General features: G+C 40.1%; 1 protein-coding gene across 2 annotated transcripts in view; it reads right to left on the bottom strand.

The window, feature by feature from the left end:
* THRB (thyroid hormone receptor beta) overlaps positions 1-24,152 on the bottom strand; it is a 234,587-nt gene extending 210,435 nt beyond the window's left edge. The window contains exon 1 of one of the 2 annotated variants that reach the window (XM_067561913.1): positions 24,053-24,152. The gene's annotated coding sequence lies outside the window, so the exon portion shown is untranslated. Of the gene's footprint in view, positions 1-23,322; positions 23,412-24,052 lie in introns of those variants that run through there. The other variant, XM_067561912.1, reaches the window with a different exon arrangement.
* Between the last annotated feature and the right edge of the window lie 211 nt (positions 24,153-24,363).

Below are 24,363 nucleotides of genomic sequence, written 5' to 3'. Positions count from 1 at the left end.
TTTGGAGAAGCCTACAGAACTAATGGAGATAGGAAAGAGCTCAGGTCACAGGAGGAGGAGTTGTTGAGGCTTGAATGTGCCTGCCTGATTTAAGAACCGTGAGCTGGACCCAGTGGACTGGGTGGGCCTGAGTTCCCCTAATGATCCCTCAAAGACCTAAGAACCAAAGGGGTTTCTAGACCACCTGAGGACCAGGACCAGTTAACCCTGACAAATATAAGGGAAAACCTATATACCATAGTGGGACTGCGACTACACCCTTCATAGCTGAGAATGGGTATACTACAGTGACTCAGGACAGAGAAGCTGACTGACTGCCGCGCATTAGTACACCCGAATAGTAGGCCTTTCTGGATGACATATTTTGATATCCATACTTATCCTTAGAATGCATTTTCATAGACAGCCACACCTCCAAGAGAGTCAACAAGTTTACATATTTAGGACTCAGTATTCAGTGCAGTAAGTGCTTAAAATCTGGCAATTTTCACTCACCTATGTAAGGACTGTGATATTCAAGCCACGTTCATAGTGAGTGTAAATCTGGCATATAGTTTCAAAAACATCTTCAGTAAGATACTTGAATTAGTAAGAGAGTGGATAGAGCTATCAGGCAGGCATGCAAAAAAAAAAAAAAAAAAAAAAACCCTTCAGAAACACTGTGTTCAATGGCCACTGTGATTAGGCAACTCTAGACGAACGAGACCTACACCTAGGACATGTGGCATTGTTTATATATGCCAGACATGTTTATGGTTTCTCCAAAACACGTCTTATATTATTATACTAATAACAACAGGCTGGGTTTGTGTCATGTCAGTCTTCCAACGAGTATATGTAAACCTGTTCTCTATTAGTTACAACAGTGTGTTCAGTGTTTCCTCCTTCAGTGTGTACCATGGCCTTCTACTGGTGTCCACAAACTTCATATTCTAAAGCTCAATAGGCCAGACCATTAGGAGAAAACCCTGACATGCAGCCTACAGGCAAAGGAAGTTCTCCATGGCTTAGCAGACTGCCTAATGGTATAAGAGAATGAAAGACAGGCAGTCTAAGCAAATAATCAGTTTTGTGGATTGCAATTTCCTGTCCTGAGAAGACTTCTTGGTGTGATTATGAGAGCTACAAAGTTGCTGAGCAATGCTGCCTAGTTTCCTCTTGCCAGCACATAAAGACACACTTACTGTGGAATGCACCAAATACAAGGCCTTCTCTGTGAAGTCATCTAATGGGCACAAAGGTCCAAGCACAGATAATTCTCACACTGGTGCCTGAGACTCTGTTGGTCCTCAAAACAGAGAAGTGGCCTATGTTAAGTCTAAGGTCTATAGAGTGATAGGAGTAGCCAAGTATGTCTGTGGACACAGATGCCACAGCAAAAGAAATGGTGGGCAATAATTAAGTAAATGATGCAGATTGCAAATGGGATCTATCTGATGCCTATCCTAGAGCATGCACTTCTCTTAATCTTAGCCTCCAGCAAGGTATTTTGTTTTAAATAAAAGAGATTGACAAAAATATTGAGGATATCTGCTGGATATACAGAATTATGTAGAGGAAAATGGCTTATGCTCTGGCTCTCTTTTTTAAAACACTGAGTGTTTAATTTTGAAAAACACTATGTGAAGCAAAAGAGCATTATGTTGTCCCAATAAAAAGGTGATTGTTTTCTCTTGCTAAAGCCACAGAAGATATAGTTCTTATGGAGGTTCAAACATTTCTCAGGATTACAAGGGTGGGAGAAACCTATCTCTAAAGTGCAAACTCCAGGCACGGGCAAGGTGCTAAAGGACTATCAACATTTTCCCCTGTAGATCTCCTTGCCCAGTTTTCCATTCTAGAAGCTAAAAAGCAAAGAGAGATTTTCAAATCCATTGCTGGGATACTTCACCCTAAAAGGAATTCTCCAGTATGAATTCCAACCCAATTCCAGCCTCTGGCCTTTGCTACAGAGGCCTTTTCAGTTAGCTTCTCCAGAGAGGCTGCATAGAAACGGTTTTCATTGCTAGGTGCCGCAAAAGGTTTATGTTGTGTATTTTATGTCTTGCCTTATTGCCTAGGTTGCTGTAGCAACAGAGCTTAGCTTAGCAAGCAATAGAGTTAGACTATTAGGGGATAGCTCAGCCAGTCCTGGCGGGTTTTAATGTTGTTCAATAAAGACATTTCGTGCATTTGCATCTCTCTGTGTTATGTGCTGATTTCTCTCTGAATACAAGTACTTTCCAAGGATTTAACATAACAGTTTATCAGGAGTTTTAAAAATTGTTGGTCAAAAGGATAGCATGATATTTAACATCACCCTAAAGAAAACCTTCGTGTGGGGTAGGGGGGAACAAGGGAACTGAGGGGGGAAACTGGAAGAACGGGGGTTGTCCTAAATCTGAAACTTTAAAGGGACATTGATTTAAAATCTAGTAAATTTCAATGAATGAGTTTAAAGTAAAGTAGTTTTAGGTATCCTGAATCCACTTTGTAGAATTGGCAGATTCAAAAAGTGAAAATAACTTTCTGGAAGTTAAAACTTTAGTCATAGACTTTCTGGCTCACAACACTGAAGACAGAAAGGCAATTTCATTAGTTAAGCTTTGTACTTCTGCTTTTTTCCCCCTGATGTTATTCAAAATACGATACTAAAGGGTAAGCATTCCTTAGGTCCATGACTACAGTTTTACTCTTGCTTCAGCACTGGCAGCAGTATGTTGGATTGGGAAAAAAATCTCTATTTCCTATCCATTTTATGATCTAAGTTTCCCTCCTTTGTTTTTTACCACCGCTTGTGTGTATATACAGTATCTAACAAAATATTTAAGGCCCTATTCTGCCGTGAAATACACTTTTGCAGTTCCAATCGACATCATATACTTCAACAGGAGGCATGCATAGATAAGTGAGGGTAGAATTGTGCCTTAAATAGTAACAGGCTTCCTTTACACAGAAACATTAGTTGTGTGTTTTCATCTTTTTCAAGTAGTGGACCAAATCATAGAGGCCTAAAATAACCAGAGAGGATCAAAGATAATCCACCAGGTAAATCCTGAGTAACATGTACTGAAGATACCATACCATGGAGACAAAAATATATGGATTTTAAGAAAATCTACTTTTTGCTTCGTAAACAGGATGATGAGAGGATTTATTTTTTATTTTCTCATAATTAAGTATGGTGGATTTCTTTCTTTAGATATTCACAAGTTTTAAGAACACATTACCTTCTCATTTTGTTATACTATATTACTATACACCATGGTGTATTTTGATGGAAAATAGAATTATGCAGTTTATTGGGATTTGGGATTTGTAAGATTTTTTGTTTCTTCAAAAATATGAATTATTCTGGCTCCAAATCAGGTTGATCTTAGCTTGCAAAGGGTATTTTATTTTGGTAGGGATTTTGAATTTGAGAGTTGCTTTCCATCCAACAAGCAAGATAACAATACCTTAGCCCTCACAAGATGGGTTGTGTGCAAAAGGTGATTACCCATGAGTAAATAATGAGTCATGAATCCCTTGAGATAAAAGGCAAATAGACAAGGGTTAAAGAACAATTTTTAAAAAGGGCAACAGGCAGCACTGAAAATGAAACCACACATACACAAAATTGAATAGGAGGGGACAAATAATAGGAAAAGATAAAAATGTCTACTGTTTCCCATCGAGCAACCTCCACTGTCTTCATGTGTGTATCTGTCTTCTCTCATGCCTGTAAAGCACCATTCACACCAATGGTACTGTATTAATAATAATAAGATGAAAATACAAATACATAGTGCAAGCTCATCTGTTTTTACCTTCTAAGACCTGAATGCAGAGTTCTCTGCTTCCCCTGCAATAGCAGATATAGCTGATGATATTGCAAATACACATATTACATGAAGTTTAATTTCTTACACATTACTGGTGTAATCAGCTTATTTAGGGCCTCATCCAAAGACCACTGAAGTCAATGGGACACTTTCCATCAGACCCAGAGGTCCTAATCCGCTAAAATGCTGTGCTCATTCAAGTCTCACCATGCCTTCAGTCCTCACTGAATTCACAAGGGGAGCTGGAGATGCTTAGCATGTTACAAGAGTCAGCCCTTCAGAGGAGACCCCTTGAAAACAAGCTTTGCCACTTAAGCAAAGGAATACCTCATTTTCAAGAATCATCTGCACTTAGTGAATGATTTAGACTCTTGAAGAGGGATTTACACCTAAGAAAAAAAGATTTTCAATTCAGCTTTTAATAGGCCATCTGCACCTGACCCATGTTCCATTCATGCAAACGTTACTTGAATAAAAAATTTTTTTTTTTAATTTATAAGTTGTATCTATCCAGTACTGGAGTTCAGTGCTCACAACAATAAGGAGGAGGGAGAGGGAAGAAAGGGAGGCACTTATTTATCATGACCTCTTATTGAGAGACCTGCATTACTCAGAACTCCTCCTTGAAAGGTGTTTCATTGAGAACTCTGCACAGGGATCTAGGCTAGCATGTTATTTTAACCCAGATTAAATTTATTTTGCTTTCCCCACATTCATAAATACATACAGGGAAAAATAGCATTGTCATCCTAGTGTCATCATAAGCATGTGACTGTTATAGCTGAGCACAAACTAATTCAGTCATCCCTCTCTCCATAGCTAATTAAGTTTTAATTGCAAACAGAATGGAATGTTGAAAGCCTACATGCCTACTGGTTGTTGTGCAAAGATCAGTATTGTAAATATAACATACGATGTAATTCAAGTTGTAATTTTCATTACATATAATTAAGTAGTTTTCTATTACACTGTTGTTACAATTACAAACCATGAAAATATAAACTTGCAGGTTGAGCATTCACCACTAATTAATGACCAGCTGGGTTAAAGATCTGAGGCAAAGCTTTGGGTTTTCAGCATCTCCAGTCAGTCTGACTGCAGTGAAATGCTCCCCCATCCGTCATTATTGCCTAACTCATACCATACATTTTCTTTCTGATATTACCAGTGCAGCCTATTATAAATCCACAGTAAGGTTTCAATACCTTGCCCTTGCACAATGGGAGGATCTAAGTGGTCAAACTACACTTTTATCTTATCCATTCCAACATAAGGCCTTCTAGACAGAAGATATTTTGAAGAGTTGCTCCCAGACATTCTGAGTAGGAGTCTGAAGATCTGTAAGAATAATCTATAGTTTTAAATGAAAAATAAGGTGGAACCTAGCTTTAGAGTGCCACATTACAAGGTATTACAGTAGTTGTCCTGGAAGCAACTACTACTGTTAAAGGTTGCAAACATTTTCTATTAGAATCTGACATTTTCACGTAATTTTAACATTCTGAAATATTCACTTTTGGGGGCTGGAATTTACTGAACCTGGGCTCTGCCCAAAGGTGGTGTGTGGTTGGTTTGTTTTTTTAAGTTTAAGGAAAATCCATTTAGCTAATTCTGAGTTACAGGGAAGTAGGAAAAAGTAGTTACCGCACTTGAAAAATTCTAACCACATTCTTTTTGAACACCAATACATCAAAAAGTGATTTAAAGTTTGAAAGCTGAAACTTAGCATGAACACCATTCAAGCCTAAGAACTAGTGCTTTTGTTTCGCAAACAAAACTAATAACAATGCCAGGAGCATTTAAAAATTGCATTCTGAGTATACAAAATGTTTTCATGAAACATTCACAGTAGGTTTCTTGTAAAGTTGAGAAGTGCAATCAAATTTTCCAGGATCTGTTCAGAGGCTTCATCTTAACCTGAAGTCTTTCACTCCCTGGCCAATCCTCCAACTTCTGCATCATCCTTCCAATTAAGGCTCAGGGGGCTTTTAAAATAAATAAATAAAACTATATAAGAACATAACGGCCATATTGGGTCAGACCAATGGCCCATCTAACCCAGTATCCTGTCTTCCGACTATGACTAATGCCAGGTGCTTCAGAGGAAATGAACAGGACAGATAATCATCAAGTGATCCATCCTGTCAGCCAGTCAGCCTCTGGAAACAGCAATCCCTGCTTATTCTGGTTAACAGACATTGATGGACTTATCCTCCATGAATTTATCTAGTTCTTTTTTGAACCCTGTTATAGTCTTGGCCTTCACAACATCCTCTGGCAAGAAGTTCCACAGATAGACTATGCATTGTGTGAAGAAATACTTCCTTTTGTTCGTTTTAAACCAGCTACCTATTAATTTCATTTGGTGACCCCCTAGTTTTTGTGTTATGAGAAGGAGTAAATAACACTTCCTTATTTACTTTCTTCACACCAGTCATGATTTTATAGACCTCTATCATATTCCCCCTTAGTCGTCTCTTTTCCAAGCTGAAAAGTCCCAGTCTTATCAATCTCTCCTCAGACAGAAGCTTTTCCATACCCCTAATCATTTTAGTTGCTCTTTTCTGTACCTTTTCCAAATCCAATATATCTTTTATGAGATGGGACAACCAGATCTGCACGCAGTACTCAAGATGTGAGCGTACCTTGAATTTATAAAGAGGTAATACATTATTTTCTGTCTTATTATTTATCCCTTTCCTAAAAATTCCCAATATTTCAAATAACACTTTCAAATAACATTTTAAATAACACAATTAGGGAGGAGGACCAGATGGATGAAGTGCAGGCCATGGGATGAGTAACACTTAACCTGCTTAGATGTTTCTTAAACTACACAGTTGTAAGGTGAAGTGAAGTCATATGTCGGCTCTAATCACCTTTTGGCTGAATGGCGATCGCCAAGTCTATAAATTGGCAATTTACTATGAAACTATGCATTCATTTTGTTTAGCTGATTGTTGACAGTTAGTCAACAGCTAGTTTCTAGAAGAGGATAAATTACTTTTTTCCCATTTAAAAAAACCAGGAAAAATTAAATGCAAAACCCCCCTATATCACTGTAACGTGAACATTGCCGACTTGTGCTGGGATTTTCAAATGAGCCCAATCCCCTTTAGGGCATTTTAACAATCCTCGCCTTAAGCACTCAAAAATCAAAGAAATACAAATTAAGCTTAAAACATGATACCTTAACTCCACATTACAATACAGTTTTTCAATATGTCACCTATCTTAGAAACAAATGTGTAACTAAAATGTGCTGGCTTCAGTGGGGCTCCAGACAAGTGCATGCTCTAGTAAGAAGTGTAATAGGTGATCACATGGTATTAGTCAAATGATTAAGTCAGTAATATACAGCATACACACAAGGGTAGAGGTAAGGTTGTGTAGTCAATTTTAACTTTTGTATTTCCTGACTCTTGAGTAATGACTGTGCAACTTTTTCATTGTGCTCCTTTCCATTTCATAACATTGATTTAACCTACACTTACATAGCATGTGTCTACCTCTAGTGGCTGGTTTGCACTGCTTTACACAGCAATGTGCTTTATATCGATGCATTCAGTGACCTTTTGCAGCTTGAGGGACACTTAGTTACAGCAACAATTTCATGTAAATGGACAGAGAAAATACTAGGTATTACCTGTACAGAATTGTTCTTTATGAATAGAAGAAACCATTCAAGATTGCAGATTACAAGCAATAATACAATCAAAATAGTTCATAGATATAGACAAGGCCAAAATAAAAATAGAGTTTACTTTAACTTCTACTGTACAGAGGACATTTTCCTGGTAGGCTTTTCAACTGTAAAACAGAATTGTGTTACAGTGACAAATTATATACCATTACATCCAAAAAAACTTTGTTAAAAGAACATAAGGTTACAAAGACAAACACTCAAAAATTAAGAAATGTCAGAATTTCAGTTCCCTGTATGCATTTTCATAAGTTCGTTAATTACATGATCACTTACTATCTTTTTCCAAGGTATCATCATTGCCTTGTTTTGCATAGGATGAACCTGTTCTGGGAATTAATCAGGTTTGTGTAGAGAATGAGGCCCTGTAAAAACCCTTCCTGATTTGTTGCCAAAGATGTGTATTGAACAACACTGGATAGAATATGAAAAAAGATGAGACATGCCAACACATATATAATCACTTCTTAGAAAAAGAGAAGTTATTTCATAACAAAGGGTGCAGTTCTTCATGATGAAACAAATGTTGTGGGGAAAATTCTCCTAGATATGGAAGGGACACCAAAGGTCTTAAGTCAAGCAAACCACATGGTTTCATCATGCAGGAAGCTGAGATGCTACACAGCAGGATCATAAACCCCGTGAACTGAATACTGTGGAACACAGCTCCATGATTTCCTCTGCATAGAACAGAGAGAGACAGAACAAATAACAGTGCTCATTTTTAGCTTGGTTAGTTATCCTCAGCACAACTGAGCACAGCTCACAAGGAGAAGTCACCCACAGGCCACAGTCTCCCTAAGCCATGCCACCAAAATAAGTGAAAGCAGACAAGGGGTTCAAAGGGAATTTCCGATCATCTTCAACAGCAAAGGTATTTGGACTGCATCAAACTATTGGAATGGCAAGATGGAGGGAAAATTAAATGCACGGTTTTTGCCAAAAACTGTGGACCAAATTCTACAGGGTACAAGAATACAGCTTTCACTGAAGTCAGTGGAGTTATATGCACATATCCATGGCCCTGCCTGTTTGGCTGTCTTAAAAAAATGCTTGCCCTAAAGTTCACTGCATTATACTAGTTCGTTTTATCATCCATTTCACATTTTTATGTATATTAACATACCAGTATATAGGCTAAGACTTCTTCTTTTTTTCTTTTTTTTTTTTTAATGACTAGTGATTTGGGGTACTTCTGTTTTTGGGTGCTCAACCTTAAAGGGGCCCAATTTTCAGGAAGTATTGAACAGCCACCCTCAGGTTGGACATCCAAAAAGACAGGCACCAAATACCCCTGGTCATTCTTGAAACCCCTGACCAGCTGATTATGTTGATATATTCCCCATATTAAGGAAGAAGTGCAGTCCAGCAGATTAGGCTCTTTGCTGCTAGTGAGGAGACATGGATTCTGTTCCTGATTCTGCCACTGACTTATTGTGTGACCTTGAGCAGTCACTTAACCACTACATGACTCAGTTTCTCTGTCTTTAAAATTAGGATATTTAGGATAACAACTTTTTTTTAACAACGCATTTTGAGATCTATGGATGAAGAGCTAAGTATTGTTATTTTTAAAGTCCATTTTGTTTATTATTCCTATTTCATGTTAGCTTCTAGATCTTGAGCCTGCGAATCCAAATGCTACTTAAAATGTGGATAGATTTGTGTACAAGTTTCGGAGCATATACTGCACTGAGATCCACTGGTGCACACCGCTGCAGTCACCTAGAGTTCCACTAGAGTCAGTGGATTTCACACTAGTGAGACAGATGCAGAACTGGGGCCTTAAATGGAATCAGGGATTTATCACATTTCTAATTCTGAAACAGTAGTAGAAGAAATTACAGGTCTACAAGCAGAAAAAAAAATCACAGAATTCTGATATTTGATTCTGGCCAAACAACATGTCAAATTCTTAAAGATAGTGGCAGAAAGTGAGGTTGCAAAGAAAAGCAACAAGAAATGAGGGGAAGAAATGAAAGAAAGTGAAACAACAAAAACTAAAGCAGCAGCGCAAGCTTTATATGTTTAATAGAAACTTTAATGTCAAAATGTTTAAGTATACTGCAGTGGAGTCATCTCGTATGTGAGATAATGCTGCCTCTCAAAGATTGACTGGTCTCCAGTTGTGACACAGAGTAGGCAGAAAAACTGAAAAAATCATGGAAATTTCAGCAAATTCAGGTGTGTGGGTTTTTTGGTTCTGTTTACTTTTTCCCCTCCCTCCCCCAAATTTACTGGAGAATTTCTTTTAAAACTATTTTGTTTGCTTGCTTTTGAAATAAAAATGTTTTAAATTAATTCCTTTTTATTAAAAAATGGAAAACATTTTGAAAAAAATCCCACCATGTAGCTAAGCTGATTAAGTAAATACGGCAATACAAAAATCACCAAAAAACTAAAACAAGAGACATTACAGATAAACAAATAGATGACTTTTTAATTTATAGTTTCATTGGAAATTTTCAATAAATGGAACATTTTAAAATGAAATATTCTGTTTTTTATATACTAAAAATGGATTTTTTTAAAAAAAATTTTTTGGCCTAGGCTGAATTTAGAAGGGGAAGAGGTTCAGAAATTTCATCCAATTCTGTTCCTGGCCTCAAGACTGTTAGTACAATGGTTTTACACTGTTTAATATCAGTATGGGATAGATTGTGCAAACTACACAATGGCCAGAGTAAGGGCCTGTCCTTGTTTGAAAAGGAATACTGCCTCAGGGGAACACACAATGACCACCCCTCTCTCTGTAGTCAATGAAACGACTCCCATTGATTTCAACAGGAACTGAATCAGGCCTTTCAGGAGCAGTCTGTGTGCTCCACCAAGCCCAGGAATTGCATCTGTGGCTGATCCTTACCTCATAGAAGTGGAGAAGGAGTCTCTTTGTTACTCCTTCCCCAGCCCTACCTATATATGGGCTAGGTGGAATCTGGTCCTATCTAGTCAGGTCACCGTATGAATATCATGGAAGGTAACAGGGAGACATTTCATTCATTGTTTGGTGCCTGATCCAAAGCTCAACCCAACAGTGGGCTTTTTACCATCACTTCAATGGACTTTGGATCAGCCCCTCAGTTTCCTATATAGAATCCTGCTATTCCCATTAAAAATATAATACTGATATTTTCTGTAGGGAATTATGGTGGAAGTTAGAGTATTTAATGAGGTTTAAACTTTCCGGACAAACATTTCGCATGAAGTTAATCACTGCATCCCTTCCTCTCATTTCAGCATATAATGATGGTCTTTTAAAGAGTCACTTGAAAAGCAATGTGAAACTTGGAACACAAACAAAAACGGGACCTATATATGGCTATTACAGAGGACATCTCTGATCAAGGGAGAATCAAGTTGATGAGATAACACTTCAGGCCTCAGACCTAAGTAATATCAGGACCTAAGTAAGGCACAGCTATTTTTAAATCTCTATATACCATATTTATCATCATTGTATAAACACAGTAGAAATATCCAATTAGTCAGAAATTATTTCCATACCATTCAAGCATTGGTGCTCAGATACCAAAGTAATTGAAAAAGTAGGCCATAGTGTCTAATATGACTGGTGGCTTAGGGCATCCAGCTGGAGGCATCTTAAAGGGGCTTGCTTATTTGAAAACGCTAAGCAGATGTCCTCTGAAAAATCAGCCCCCTGAAGGTATCTCAAGTTGGGCATTGTGAAATGGAGGCACCCAGTATTTTGGTCTATATAGATCTAAACTAGATTAGAGCCCTGCTGGCTTTTTTGTATTGTAATGTTTTATTTGTTTTATTAAGAGAACTTAAAATATATTTTAAAATAGGAAAGTTAAAATGCTTTAAACATGAATATTCCCCCCCCCTTTTTTTTCCTTTTCTTTTTCTGTTTAAATACATCTTCTGACATAGAGGCCTCATCAGCTCAGTGCTACAATATATCATAGAGGATTGTGCTCCGGGCACATTTTAAAGTTCAAACCACACAAAATTAGTATTTCTTAAACAGCCACCTCATGGAGTGAGAGAAGTCAGAAGGAAGAGACCTGCTAGGTTACCCAGCCCACCTCCAGGCCAATGTAATATCATTCCCTATTCTTTGGTTGCTGGTGTTTTGTTCAGTCTAGATTTAAATGTTTTCCATCACTTCACTTAGAAGCCTCTTCCACAGCTAAATAGATCTCATTCTCAGGAAGACTTTCCTGGAATTCAGACTCAATTTCCTCTTTCTTAATTTCATCCCTTTACTCCTATTAATACCTACCTTTATTATGCTGAATATTTCCTTTCCCTCTTTGTGTATTGTTCCTTTCAAATATTCGGGTTCTCCTCCCCTCACCATTAGCTATATATACACATTTCCCTGTAGTTTCTCCTCATGTCATTCTCTCCAGTCTCCTTAGCATTTTTGTAACTCTTCTCTGAACTCCTTCCTATTTAATCTTTTTGATAATAAAGTACATTTCCAAGACTGGTCACATCAGGGCCATTGAAAGAGGGAGGAAGATAAAGTGGGAGAGAGAGAGAGACTAAAACATTCCTGTGCAATATTGTATACAACTATAAATTATACCAGCAAAATGTCAGTATATTATATTACAAAGCATTGTCTAACTTGCTGTCTACTATTATCCTTAAGTTTCCTTCTGCTTTACTGTTTCTAATTTTCTCCCTCCAATTTATATCTCTATTCTGGCCAAATTCTTGTCCTCTCCTGCCTTTTAAATCAGGGTTCAGAACAGATTCTGCCAGCAGTCCAACCAATGCCAAGCAGCTGCCCTGTAATGGAAAATCTAGTCCAGGATATCTAAACATGCCTGGATTTTATATTTAAATCAAACTGAACAAACTTTCCTTAAGGCATGGATAGTGTGAGAGCACAAAAAGTATGTGTATAATATATACAAACAGAAATAATTAGCAGTTATTTGTTTTGGGCTGAAAACAAAGATTATTGAATCAAACAAAAGCATAATCTATGAAGAATATATAGATAAAGATAAGTATATGTAATGTATGAAATACAACTATCATTTAAAAATACTGCACTCTGTGTTAGTGGTGATCATTTGCTACATTTGTAGAATTTTCATAATATTGACTAGAAAATATCAGCATGTATCAGAAAGGAAAGAACTTAGTTACTTACTTAAAATACCAGCATGACCAATTAACTAAAATTCAAGGATTCAAGAAAGACATTATGTATCACTTGTACCAACTTTTAATAAAGATAAGTTACAAATGATATGAAACAAAATTCACTAATTTCCATATTACAGCAATAACAACTGGCATAGTAAAAGTCTGAGGAGGACTAAGAGGGAGTTCAGAATAAACATGCACATAAACCTCAGTTCCAATGTCAATATTTTAGGCTTAGTAGTCCTTTATTTTGTAATACCAGCTACTGTGTTGGCATGATACAATTGCAGGTCACTTGAAATGAGAATCAAGTCCAAACAACGGAAGTGTGTTGGCTGATCAAAAATAATATTCTAATTTTGAGGGTATAAAGACAACTGCATTGCCAAAAAGGGCGTATTTTAGTCAGGTAAAGTAAACGATTGATAAACACATCTGTTGTTGAGCCAAAAAATGGCAGAATGCAGCTATCTCAGTTTAAAACACAGCACTGATTTGTTATTAAAATGAATGCTGTGAAAAAGTCCTTGGCAAATCTATAAATTTAAGTCAGTCCAACCTCCTTTTGAGGGAGGAGGAATTATTATTATTAAATATTTATATTAACATAGCACTTAGTGACAGACGATAGGATCAGGGCCCAATTGTGCTTGCCACTGAGCAAACACTTAAAAGACACAGTTTACTCAAATTCTTTCAGTTTAATCCAAATATTTAACTCCTCTTTGTCATGATTAAATAACTAATACTACACTTGTCTATACACCATCTTGACATATCTTTGTCTAATTAGCCCATCTAGATTATTAGGAACATTATCAATTTACAACTCAGACTGTAAATAAAATGACACTGTCATCTTAAAAATATGTTGTAAGCAAATAACTTTACCTGCAATACTGGTAACACCTTAAAATTGTTAAACATCAATGATTGTCAACAGGCAATTTACTTGTTACTATTTTTGCTACTTCCTCTTTCCCCATTTATCCCAGCTCAAACAATAAAAATCGGTGAGTATGTCTATACTGCAAGTTTCTTTTGGCAGGGTGTAGAGTACATACCTGGGTATGACATACCAATGTAGACAGTTAGGCATGGCTTAGGCAAGTAGAATAAAGGCATGCCCAAATGGTGTACTCACGAACATATCCTATACAGCTCTCCACTTGCTCAAACCATCCCCTTCCCTCCCAACGCTGCTATTACTAGCAATGTAGCATCCTGTTGTTTGGAGCCATTCCCTGTCACAGGGAAAGGCTCTGGCAGGAGGGAGACCGAGGGGAAAGGCTGAGCCAGGGCTTTTCACTGACATGTAGCTACACACCACAGTGTGGACACAGCTTGCTTTTCACTGCGCTATGTAGCTCCACATATCCTATATGCCTCTGACACTAGTGGCATGTAGCGTAGACATAGCCTGGGAAATAAGTTTCACTTTCAGGTTCTCAGTGCTGCATTGTTTGAGTTTCTAACATTGCTGGGAAATGCTTTTGTTTTCAATTGAATGCAATTATTTTCAATTGAATTTTAAAAATCGATATTGGAAGCATTTAAAAACCTTGGGTTTCTTTTCCAATATTTCAATTTTGGGCCACATTTTAAATTCACAGTGTCCTTTAAAATAATTACTCTACCAGATTTTAGCACTGAAATGGGAACAATTCCACCTCTTAGCCACTAGAGTGATTTATGTATTGTTATCAATAGCATTATTAGGAACTTGATTGAAGAAATTATCTTCCAACTATTTATAATCAGAGAAATTAAATGATATCTCAAAGTCAGTTGGCGTTTACCCATCACATATCCTCTTGGGAGCTTGAGAATGCCATTCTAATATTGCCAAGGGAGGGATTAACACTGCTATTGCTTCATTTCCATGTGGCCCATCATGTTTTTAGGCTCAATTATAAAGCTTTAAATGAAAAAATATCCATTTGAAAATCTATCAAAAAAGCTTAAGGCAAACAAGATTCCTACATTAAAAGAACATTATTAAACTTGTAATGTTGAGAACTGAAAAGAAAATGACAAGTAAGATTACTTGTGCAACCTTAATTCAGCCCCGCTGCCCACATACAGTGTGATCCAGACTTTAATTACACAATCACATACTTTTTTTGCCACAGGATCCCTGCCTCTGAGGGTTGTGTAGTGAAGGAGCCTGTTGTCAGTAGGATCACTGCCTCAATCACAGCAGAAGTTGGTAGGTGTGTACTCAGAGACAGATTAAGATTTATTGGGGCCCTGGGCACAAAGAACATTTGGGCCCCCCACACCTTGGGAGCCCTGGGGCACTAGAACCAGGGGGAGCCAGGGGACCATGCCCCCTCCCACTTTTTAACATGGGCGTAGCAGCCTTGGGCAGGCATGGCACAGTGATGGCAGGGGCTGTACTTCGCAGCAGGGGAGCTGATAAGGTGATCTGCCCCTGGCCAGACCAGAAGCCGGAGCCGAGCCATGGTAGGACCCACCCAGGGAACCCGGGCCGCTGAGGGGAGCCTGGAGTCCCGAATCCTCCACCTGCTCTTGGCAGCATGCCCCAGGGAGCAGGGACATGTGCCAGGGGCTGCTCTTGGGCACCCAGGGCCCCTGCCCAGGGCAGTTGGAGGGCCTAAGACTCCCCACAGCAGCCTGAGCTCCCTGGACAGTTCTTACCATGGCCTAGCTCCAGCTTCCAGCCTGGCCAGGAGGCAGGGCCTCGAGGAGGAAGAGAAGGAACAGGGGGCGGGCCACAGTTCCAGCACTAGTGGTCCCCCTTGTTTCTACATAGGTTCTGGTGCTTCTCTGGGAGCCCCCACATTGGCCAGGGCCTCTGGGTCTGGGCCTCGGGGACCCGTGCATTAATCCACCACTTTGTGTACTAAGTGAGGCAAGGGATTTCAGGAAGAGAGAGGACAGTCTCACGGTTAAGGCAGTTGAATGCTGTCCTGGAGAACTGGATTCTATCCCTGTCTCTGCCACAGAATTCCTGTGTGATGCTAGTCAAGTCACTTAAGCCCAACTTGTCACAAGTGGTCACTAGTTGTGTGTTTCTCATTATTTGGGTGCCCAACATGATACCTTGGGGTCTGATTTGCAGAAGTGCTGAGCACTCACATCTGTAACAGAAGTTAATGGGAACTCTGCTTGAATATATGAAGTGCTCTGTGATGATAGGTCCTCTGAAAAATCAGGTCCTAATAGTCTCAAATTTAGAACCTAAAATTAGTGGATACTTTTGACTTTAATCTCTGTGCCTCTGCTTCACATATGTACATGGGGGGAGGGGGGTAATGCCACCCCCTCACCTCACAGGAATGTTGCAAAAGATAAATGAGTTCATGTTTGTGAAGCACTCAGTTACTATAGTGATGAGCACCACAGAAAAGCCCATGAGGAAATTCATAATTTTGTCTTCAGAGCAGGGTTTAAATAGTATGCTGTAAATAAAGGCTAGGGCCAAGCACTGAACAATAAGGAGAAAACAAAATATTGAACAGCTGCTCGTTAAGTGAGCACCATCTATATTGTGCATTGAATGAGGCAGACGTCCCGTGGAAAAATAGCATGATTCTGTAATTAAAGACTATCAGAGTGCATATGCAACAATGAGCATTAAGCTAATTGTCTTCACTCTCAAGTCCCTTCACGACTCACCTTCCCTACCGATCACCTCTCATTCAATAGCAAAAGGTCAGCTTTCTCCTTTAATCAGCCCATAAAGGCAGCCTCCGTTGCCCCCTTGTTACATTTTCAAACAAGGTCACCTTTGAGCTTTCTCCCATGCTGCTGCTCATGTCTGGGAGGACCTCCCAGAAACATCTCATTATGCCCTTTCAAATCCCTCCTTAATACTCCCCTTTGTTGTGATGCCTACAAAAAACATGGCAGTTTTTTGTAGCCATCAAAAAACTGTTAGGCTGCTGGTGTGCTGAGGCCTCTGCCTGTCATGCTGAGCAGTGTTTCCTTGTACTCCCGTGTCAGTCTGTCTGTATCCATCTGTCATTTCTTGTCTTAGAGTGTAAGCTCTTTGGGGCAAGGACTGCCTTTGTTCTGTTTGTACAGCACATAGCTCAACATTCTTTTGATCCATGACTAGGGATCTTAGGTGCTACAGTAATACTAAGAAATAATAGTAATAGTAATTAATAATAAGGTTGCAAAGTCAGCCTGAATCTGACATTCCCTAACTTTTGAGTGCTTGAGTCTGCAAGTTAATAATGTTATTTAAAGGATCAATTCTCTCTCTTCTCCTTTTTAATATCTACATGCAACCACTAGGTGAACTGGTCAGATAACATGAACTCAAGTGTCAGCAATATGCAGATAGTATGCTACTCTAGATCCTTTACCACATATAACCACACTATTGCCACCAAAATGGTCCAGTGCTTGGATGAGATCAGTGAGATGGATGAGGAACAGATGACTAAGCTGAACCCAAGCAAGTCAGATGACGCTGGTGGGCAAAGGAAAGTTCTCTGAAGAGCTTGCAGGAACAGTGCAGTCTCCATTGGTTGAGGAGACGCACCCACAATTGGTCAATTCAGTCCATAGTCTAGGAGTATATTGGATTCCTTTCTGATGCTAAGCTCCCACATAGCAGCATTTGTGAGTAGTGTTCTCTACCATCTCCATTTGGCTAGCAAACTCCATACCATCCTAGTGGATGAAGACTTAGCCTCAGTTATCAGGTTTTTGTCACCTCTTGGCTGGATTACAGTAATGCAATACACCTGGGCCTGAAGCGTTCAGCACTTTGGAAACTCGGTGTAGTACAGAATGCTGCAGCAAGTCTCCTCAGCAACAGTCTCCCATGAACACATGAAACTGGTCCTCATCTCTCTAGGCTGGCTTCCCATAGAATTTTGAATCAAGTTCAAGATGTCAGTTCTTTTCTTCAAAACGTTCCATGGCCAGAGCACAGGATAGCTAAAAAATCATCTGAAGTTCTGGGACAAAGACCATGGTCAACAACTATACTCCTCTGATACACTGGAACTCACTACAATAAGAATAAAGTTTGTCTGTGTGGGAGGCAGAACTCTCTCCAGGGGCAGCCCAAGATTCTGAAATGAACTCCCCCAGGAATATGGACCACCAAAAACTTCATCACTTTCCGCTCCAAGTGCAAAGCATATTTCTTTGACCTTGCCTTCTCTATATAGCAATAGGCATATTTATATTGTAAAAAACAAAACAAAAAACCCACGCTCTGCCAGTCCAAGATACTCTACTGCACTTGCTTCTCCCTCTGAGGAGAGGATGAGAGAACAAATAACACGACAGATGTGTAGACATGATGTTTAACACACTACTAGAAGGTGCTCTGATATTATGGCAGTGAGCACAGTAAAAGAACCTATTCAGAATACTGTAAAAATGTATTTAAGTGGCAGTTTTTATACAAACTGTATCCCCAAAACTTCAGTGTCAAAATTTTAAAAATTAAAGCAGAGGGAAAGTGAAATGATGAGTCAGCGAAGGAAGATTTTTTCAGATGAAACTTGGAACCAATGGTGAATCAAGGAAGCAGAAGGTTGCATGAAAGCTATATCCCTGATGGCAAGAGTTGCAGGGGAGAAGGTTCTCGAAGCAAGAGTGGTGAGATCATGTGCAGGGCGAACACTAGATAAGCAGAAATCTGTGACATAAGCTGAATCAAAATCCATGGATAGTTTTAAGTTTTGAACTAGATGCCAAAATGAATGAAGAGTTAGAAGAATTATTTTAAGATGGGAGTGATACAGTCACACTTCTTTGTATGGTTAAGAAGATGAGCAGCAGCATTCTGCACATTCTGAAGTCTAGAGAACTGTCTTGGATAAACTAGAGAGAAAGGAGTTGGCATAGTCTAAGCAAGAAGAGATACTGTAAATTCATGGATGGGATATCAGCAGAGGTGGGGTATAATCAGTAACATACTGAGGAGGAAAGTGCAGGGGTGGCAAAAGTGGAGATACACAGATTTGTAGATATAGAAGATGTGGGGGGGGGGGGGACATAAAGCACAGAGTCCAGGAGTGTTCTACAGTTGTAAAGAGGGGAAGCAAATATAAGGCTTGACAATAGTATTGGTCTACTACTAGATGGAAATGGTAGAACTATCAATGATGCAGAGAAGGCAAAAGTGTTCTATAAATATTTCTGTTCTGTATTTGGGGGAAAAACAGATGATATAGTCCCATCATCTGGTCATGATAACACTCCTTCCATTCCACTAGTATCTCTGGAGATGCTAAAGTTAGATATTTTAAAATCAGATAATTTACACCCAACAGTTTTAAAAGAGAGGGTTGAGGAACTCGCTGGACTGTTAATGTTGATTTTCAATAAGTCTTGGAGTGCTGTGGAAGTTGCAAAAGGCTGGATGAAAGCTAATGTGCCAGTTTTTAAAAAGGGCAAACAGGATGGCCCTACAAGTCTGTCAGCCAGACATAGATCCTAAGTGAGATAACAGAGCAGCTGATATAGGACTCAATTAATAAATGACCTGGAAGAAAACAAAATCATCACCGATAAAGTTTGCAGATGACACAAAAGTTGGGGGAGTTGTAAATAATGAAGAGGACAGGTCACTGATTCAAAGTTGGGTGCAAGCAAACAATGTGCATTTTAATACGGTTAAGTGTAAATGTATACATCTAGCAACAAGGAATGTAAGCAATACTTCCAAGATGGGGGACTCTATCCCAGGAAGTAGTGACTCTGAAAAAAGATTGGGGGTGTGTGGTGGATAATCAGCTGAACATGAGTTCCCATTGTGCCGCTGTGGCCGAAAGAGACGATGCGATCCTGGGATGCATAAATGGGAATCTCAAGTAGAAGTAGAGAGGTTATTTTACCTCTGTAGTTGACAGTGGAGTGACTGCTTCTGGAATACTGTGTCCAGTTCTGGTGTCCACAGTTCAAGAAGGATGTTGATAAATGGAGAGGGTCCAGAGAAGAGCCACAACACTGATTAAAGGATTAGAAAATATGCCTGATTGTTTTTTGAGCCTTTCACTATCTATTTCTGAAGGGGTTAAGGTTAAGGGGTGACTTGATCACTTTTATAAGTATCTACGTGGGGAACAAACATTTCATAACGGGCTCTTCAATCTAGCAGAGAAAGGTATAGCACAGTCCAATGGCTGGAGGTTAAAGCTAGACAAATTCAGACTGGAAATATGGCATAAACTTTTAAAAGTAAGGGGAATTAGCCCGGGGAATAATTTGCCAAGGATCATGATGGATTCTCCATCGTTGACAATTTTTAAAACAAGACTGAATTAAAAAAAAAAAAAAAAGATATACTCTAGGAGTTATTTGGGGGGAGTTCTGTGGCCTGCCTTATACAGGTCAGACTAGACTGATCACAGTGGTCCCCTCTGGCCTTGGAATCTACGAAGCGTCAAGAAGGGAGGCAGGGGAATTTGGAACTGTGTTGCAAGATGCAGCTCTTGCCTAGAGAAACACTTGGGTCCTGTGAAAATCTTTTTTTAAATTCTGAAATCTAAGTTCATACCATTATCTACGACATCGCACTTGCCTTATCGTTCATCCTGGTAATTGGGCTGTAAATCAAAACTGGAAGCTAGTTCACAAATATTTTCCACTTTCCTCAATTATTCCTTTTTGAATAGTATCAAGTTCACGCTGAAGCATATTACAGGGTTAAATGGATTTACTGTTGTACGTGACCAAGTGCATTACAGTTCATTTGTAGTGCTATTCATTTCTACAAAGAAATCTGGGCTGCACTGAAAAGTCACTTATGTTAAACCGTCATGGAGATTGTTAAAAAACTATCAGAATCTATTATCTTTTATCCATGATTTTTAACAAATATATTTCATCCATTCAACTTGATTCTACAAGGACTATTGCCCTTTATTCAAAAAACAAATGGAGGTTTTGTATTTTGACTACACATTCAAGTTCAGTTGAGGAAACAAGTTGATCTTTCTGATCCAGCTTTCTACTTACCTTTTACATAGCTTGACTCTTAGGACAACTGATTTCCTTACTCCTCCCAATGGAAAAAGAACCCCTAATTTATTAGTTTAGATTCACCTGAGGACACAGGACAATTTTGTGATCCAGAAATATCAGACTGCTTTCATCCGTATAACCTACTTATAATATAACAGAAATTTTGTTTTGTATGTGAAAGTGATTAAAACGCTGCACTTTGGCTAACTATACATTCAGAGTCACTTGAAGATATACAATGATGTCTTGCCTGGAATTTCACCAACACCACTGGGTTATAATAAACTAATGTATCCCTTTGTAATTGTAGAGCAGCAGTCTTATTCCCTAATAATCTATAATGGACTACTAAAATAAAATTACATAGGTCTTTATCATTAGAATGTTCAGAATCAGATGCACTTATAATTTAAAAAAACACCCCTCATCTTTTCTTAAAATAGCAATTTGACAAGATTCAGTGCATCAGATGCTTCTTGGTAGTATAACAAGAAATTGGGACAGATAACAAGAGAACCAACTCTTTCCCCCAATCTTTCCACCTAATTTTTACTCCTCTGTCTTTAAGGTGCTTAAAGTAAAGTAGTCCTGATGAGCAATGGAAACCATCACGTTCACATTAGATGAAAGAGACAGTTTATGTAAACCTCAACAATTATTATTCAAAATGTCCCCTTGGGCAACATGCAACTGGTAGAATAACAGTCTTGAAAAGATACCAAACATTATTCTTATATTGAGTTATTATATAGTCTGCTACCTGAATATATAACAAAGGCTTTTGTAATACATGCATTATTTGTGTAGTGCTGACATACTTAGCACTGTACAATACACAAAAGTAAGGGTCTTTGTCTGCAAGAGGATATAGTCTAAGCTGTTGACGACGACTATATTTATGACCATGCAGAGTTCTATTGACATGGGCCTAAATGTTTACACTACCCATCTGTTTGTGGAATTGGGACCCAGATGGAAGAGATTTCTGTATGTGGCCACTTGCAAAACTAGGAAAGGAGGGAGAAGGAAAAAAATTGTGGAATTCTACAAACATATCTTTTGGTGGGTCCTTGAACACCCATCTGATGGCCAAGCACACAACAAATTGAGGTTTTCCAAATCAAGGAGCTAATTGTACCATCTAGATTTGAATGTAGAAGGGGCACTCCACAGCATGCTGTGCAGAAAGGTAGGTGGGGGTGTTCAGCTGCCTCTTCCTCCAGCAGCAATTTTTGCCTTCCTTCAGATCCCACGTGGAGCTCCGTGTGTCTTGGGATACAGGCCAGGAGACAATGTGTCTACGTTTTAATCCTCTACCAACCCAGTACAGATCAGGATGAAAAAAATATTTCCATCTGTTTCCATGCCCTCTCTCCTTCCCTCACAATGGAGATCCTACTTAAAGAACCACCTTCTTGATGCAGGAATTAGAGCTTCCAGAGACCTGGATGTAGCACTGAGGTACATGATCTCCACAAAGATGTCACTAGCCTTTCATAAATCCTTTCCATGGCTTCAGCCTATTTATTCAGTCCTGTATGTCTTGCTTTTATATCCTCTCTGCTTTTCCGTTCAAACCCCTCTGTTTGTATAGTAACAAAGAAACACCAAATGCAGTAAGCCGAAACCTGAAGTGGGGCTGACCTGTATAAATCACCTGCTCTAGAAGAACTACCATCACTAGTCACACCCTGCCATTAACAAACAAAAAGCTTCTGGCTCCCGGGAACCTTGCTCCAAACCAGGGAGCTTTCTTGAGGTTTTACCCCCCTATTTCCTTCCAAACAGAACAGAACTCAAGCCCTGTTGCAGTTGACACAAAGTACAACAAACTTCTGAGATTATTTTAAACTTCAGAGATCTGTCTTCTCCCTCCTTTTCTCCCAGGCTGAAGAAAAACTAAGGGTTTTTACATATAATTGAAGGAACACTCCTGATCATCAACAACTGACGCTGCCAGACACACAGAGAGATTATGGGTAGTCCCCAAAACACTTTGGTTAGTATGAATTGCCAAATGTCGCAATAATATATATTCAAAATGTAGATGCTGCAATTAAATGAGCGTCTTTCACTCACAATAATGAACCGCCTGGTCCCCGCCCCACCATGTCATTCGTTTCATACGAGTTGCTACAAACATCTTCTGAATCCCCTGTCAAATAACTTACTCATCATGGAAACTTCCACTCTGTACCAGCATCGCTCCGGTAATGATGCCAAAGACATTTTACAATGGTTTTGTCAACAACTCGGCACAGGCTGCGCGGAGCCATCACCCTCTTTAAATATTAAAAAAAAAAACAAGCCAACCATACCATGATGAAATAATCGCAAGACTGGAAAATCACCATTCGCTGTATGAGACACACTCACACCGCTGTGCCTTTCCCACTGATCAAGACTAAATATAGTAGCTGCGAGGTAATGAAAACGGTCCTTATTACACCCTACCCCCTCAGTCCCCAACAAGAAATTATTACTTGAGAAATACGATCTCAAAATCCCAGGCAAGGACCTCCCTGCCTTGAAAACCTGACGGCAATACTTGGGAGCCTGGTGTAATGTAATAAGACTTAATTGACTCAGGTTCTAAAAATACCCCTAATACAGCCCTTTAGCCTGGGCAACATCTGTCTACAGCTGTGCCCTCGGCCGAGCGCAGGGGTAGATGTCCCCAGTTAATATAGATGTTTATTTTCCCCACGGAGGACTGAGGGAGCCACTTACCCACGGATGAGGGTTTCCTCCTCAGCTATTTCACTCGGTTGCTTATAAACCTGCAATCATGTTTTCAGACGTACTCTCCCCCGTTCCCCCCCTTCCACTGACTCTGTCCCCGCCCGGTGCCCAGCTCCTGAGTCAGTGTCACCCCTCGAGGCGGTGGCTGTCTCTGGATGTGACCTGGATTCCCCCCGCGCCCCCACCGGGCGCCGGAGACACAGCAGCACCCGCCGGAGCAGCGTGAAAAGGAAAGGAAACCGCCAGCGGTAGGTAGGGCGGCGCAGACAGGAGGAGGGCAGCTCAGCTGAGCCTGCCCCAGCCCCGTCACCCCGCAGAGCACGAGAGCAGGGAAGCGGCCGTGCAAAGGGACCACGAGCTCGGCCAGGCCAGGACCCGGGGAGTCAGCAGCGCTCGGGAAGTCCCCCGCCGCCCCCCGCGGACTGGCCGGCTCGCCTTTTCTCACCTTCCGTGGTGGGGTTTGCGCCTCGCAGCGCCCGGCCTCTGGTTCTCGCAGCGAAGCACGAAAGCCAAAAAAACAAAAAAAACCCCAAAGCGACACCGGATTATGCAACGCTGTGCATGGCTCGGCTCGGCTCGGCTCAGCTCTCCCTCCCGGCTAAAACAGTTTGCGTTTGCAATTCCCACCCAGTCGGCTCACCACAAGCGGGGAGCCGTACACAGCAGGGGTGGGAGGCGAGGGGAAAAGACGGGTCCTGCAAAAACGCCTGAGCCTTACCTACTCCAGACCCTGCCTGACAGCCAGTGCCACGCTCGAAGCTCCAAGGCACACAGCGGATCACTTGTGGCGATGCTTGCTCAGCACTGCCGTAACTCCCCTCGAAAACCTGGGCTGCTCTCCAGTTTCCCAGTTTCCAGAGGAAAGGAAAATAACGACCGTATCTGCATCAGGGAGCCTGTCGCCTCCAAGGGTTTTTTTTAAAGGGCAGAGCAGCGGTTATGACAGCTTTAACTCTGCCTCGGTGGCTCTGGGCAAATCCCCTCCACTCTCCACCCCAGTGTCTGATCCTGCTCCCTCTGGAATCAAGA

The sequence above is a fragment of the Emydura macquarii genome, unplaced genomic scaffold (genome assembly GCF_026122565.2).
Source record: "Emydura macquarii macquarii isolate MOO-44397 ecotype Brisbane River unplaced genomic scaffold, CSIRO-AGI_Emac_v2 contig_2422, whole genome shotgun sequence".
NCBI classification, from domain to species: domain Eukaryota; kingdom Metazoa; phylum Chordata; order Testudines; family Chelidae; genus Emydura; species Emydura macquarii.
Note: the sequence above shows the minus strand (reverse complement) of the source record. Positions and strands in the feature narration are given on the sequence as shown.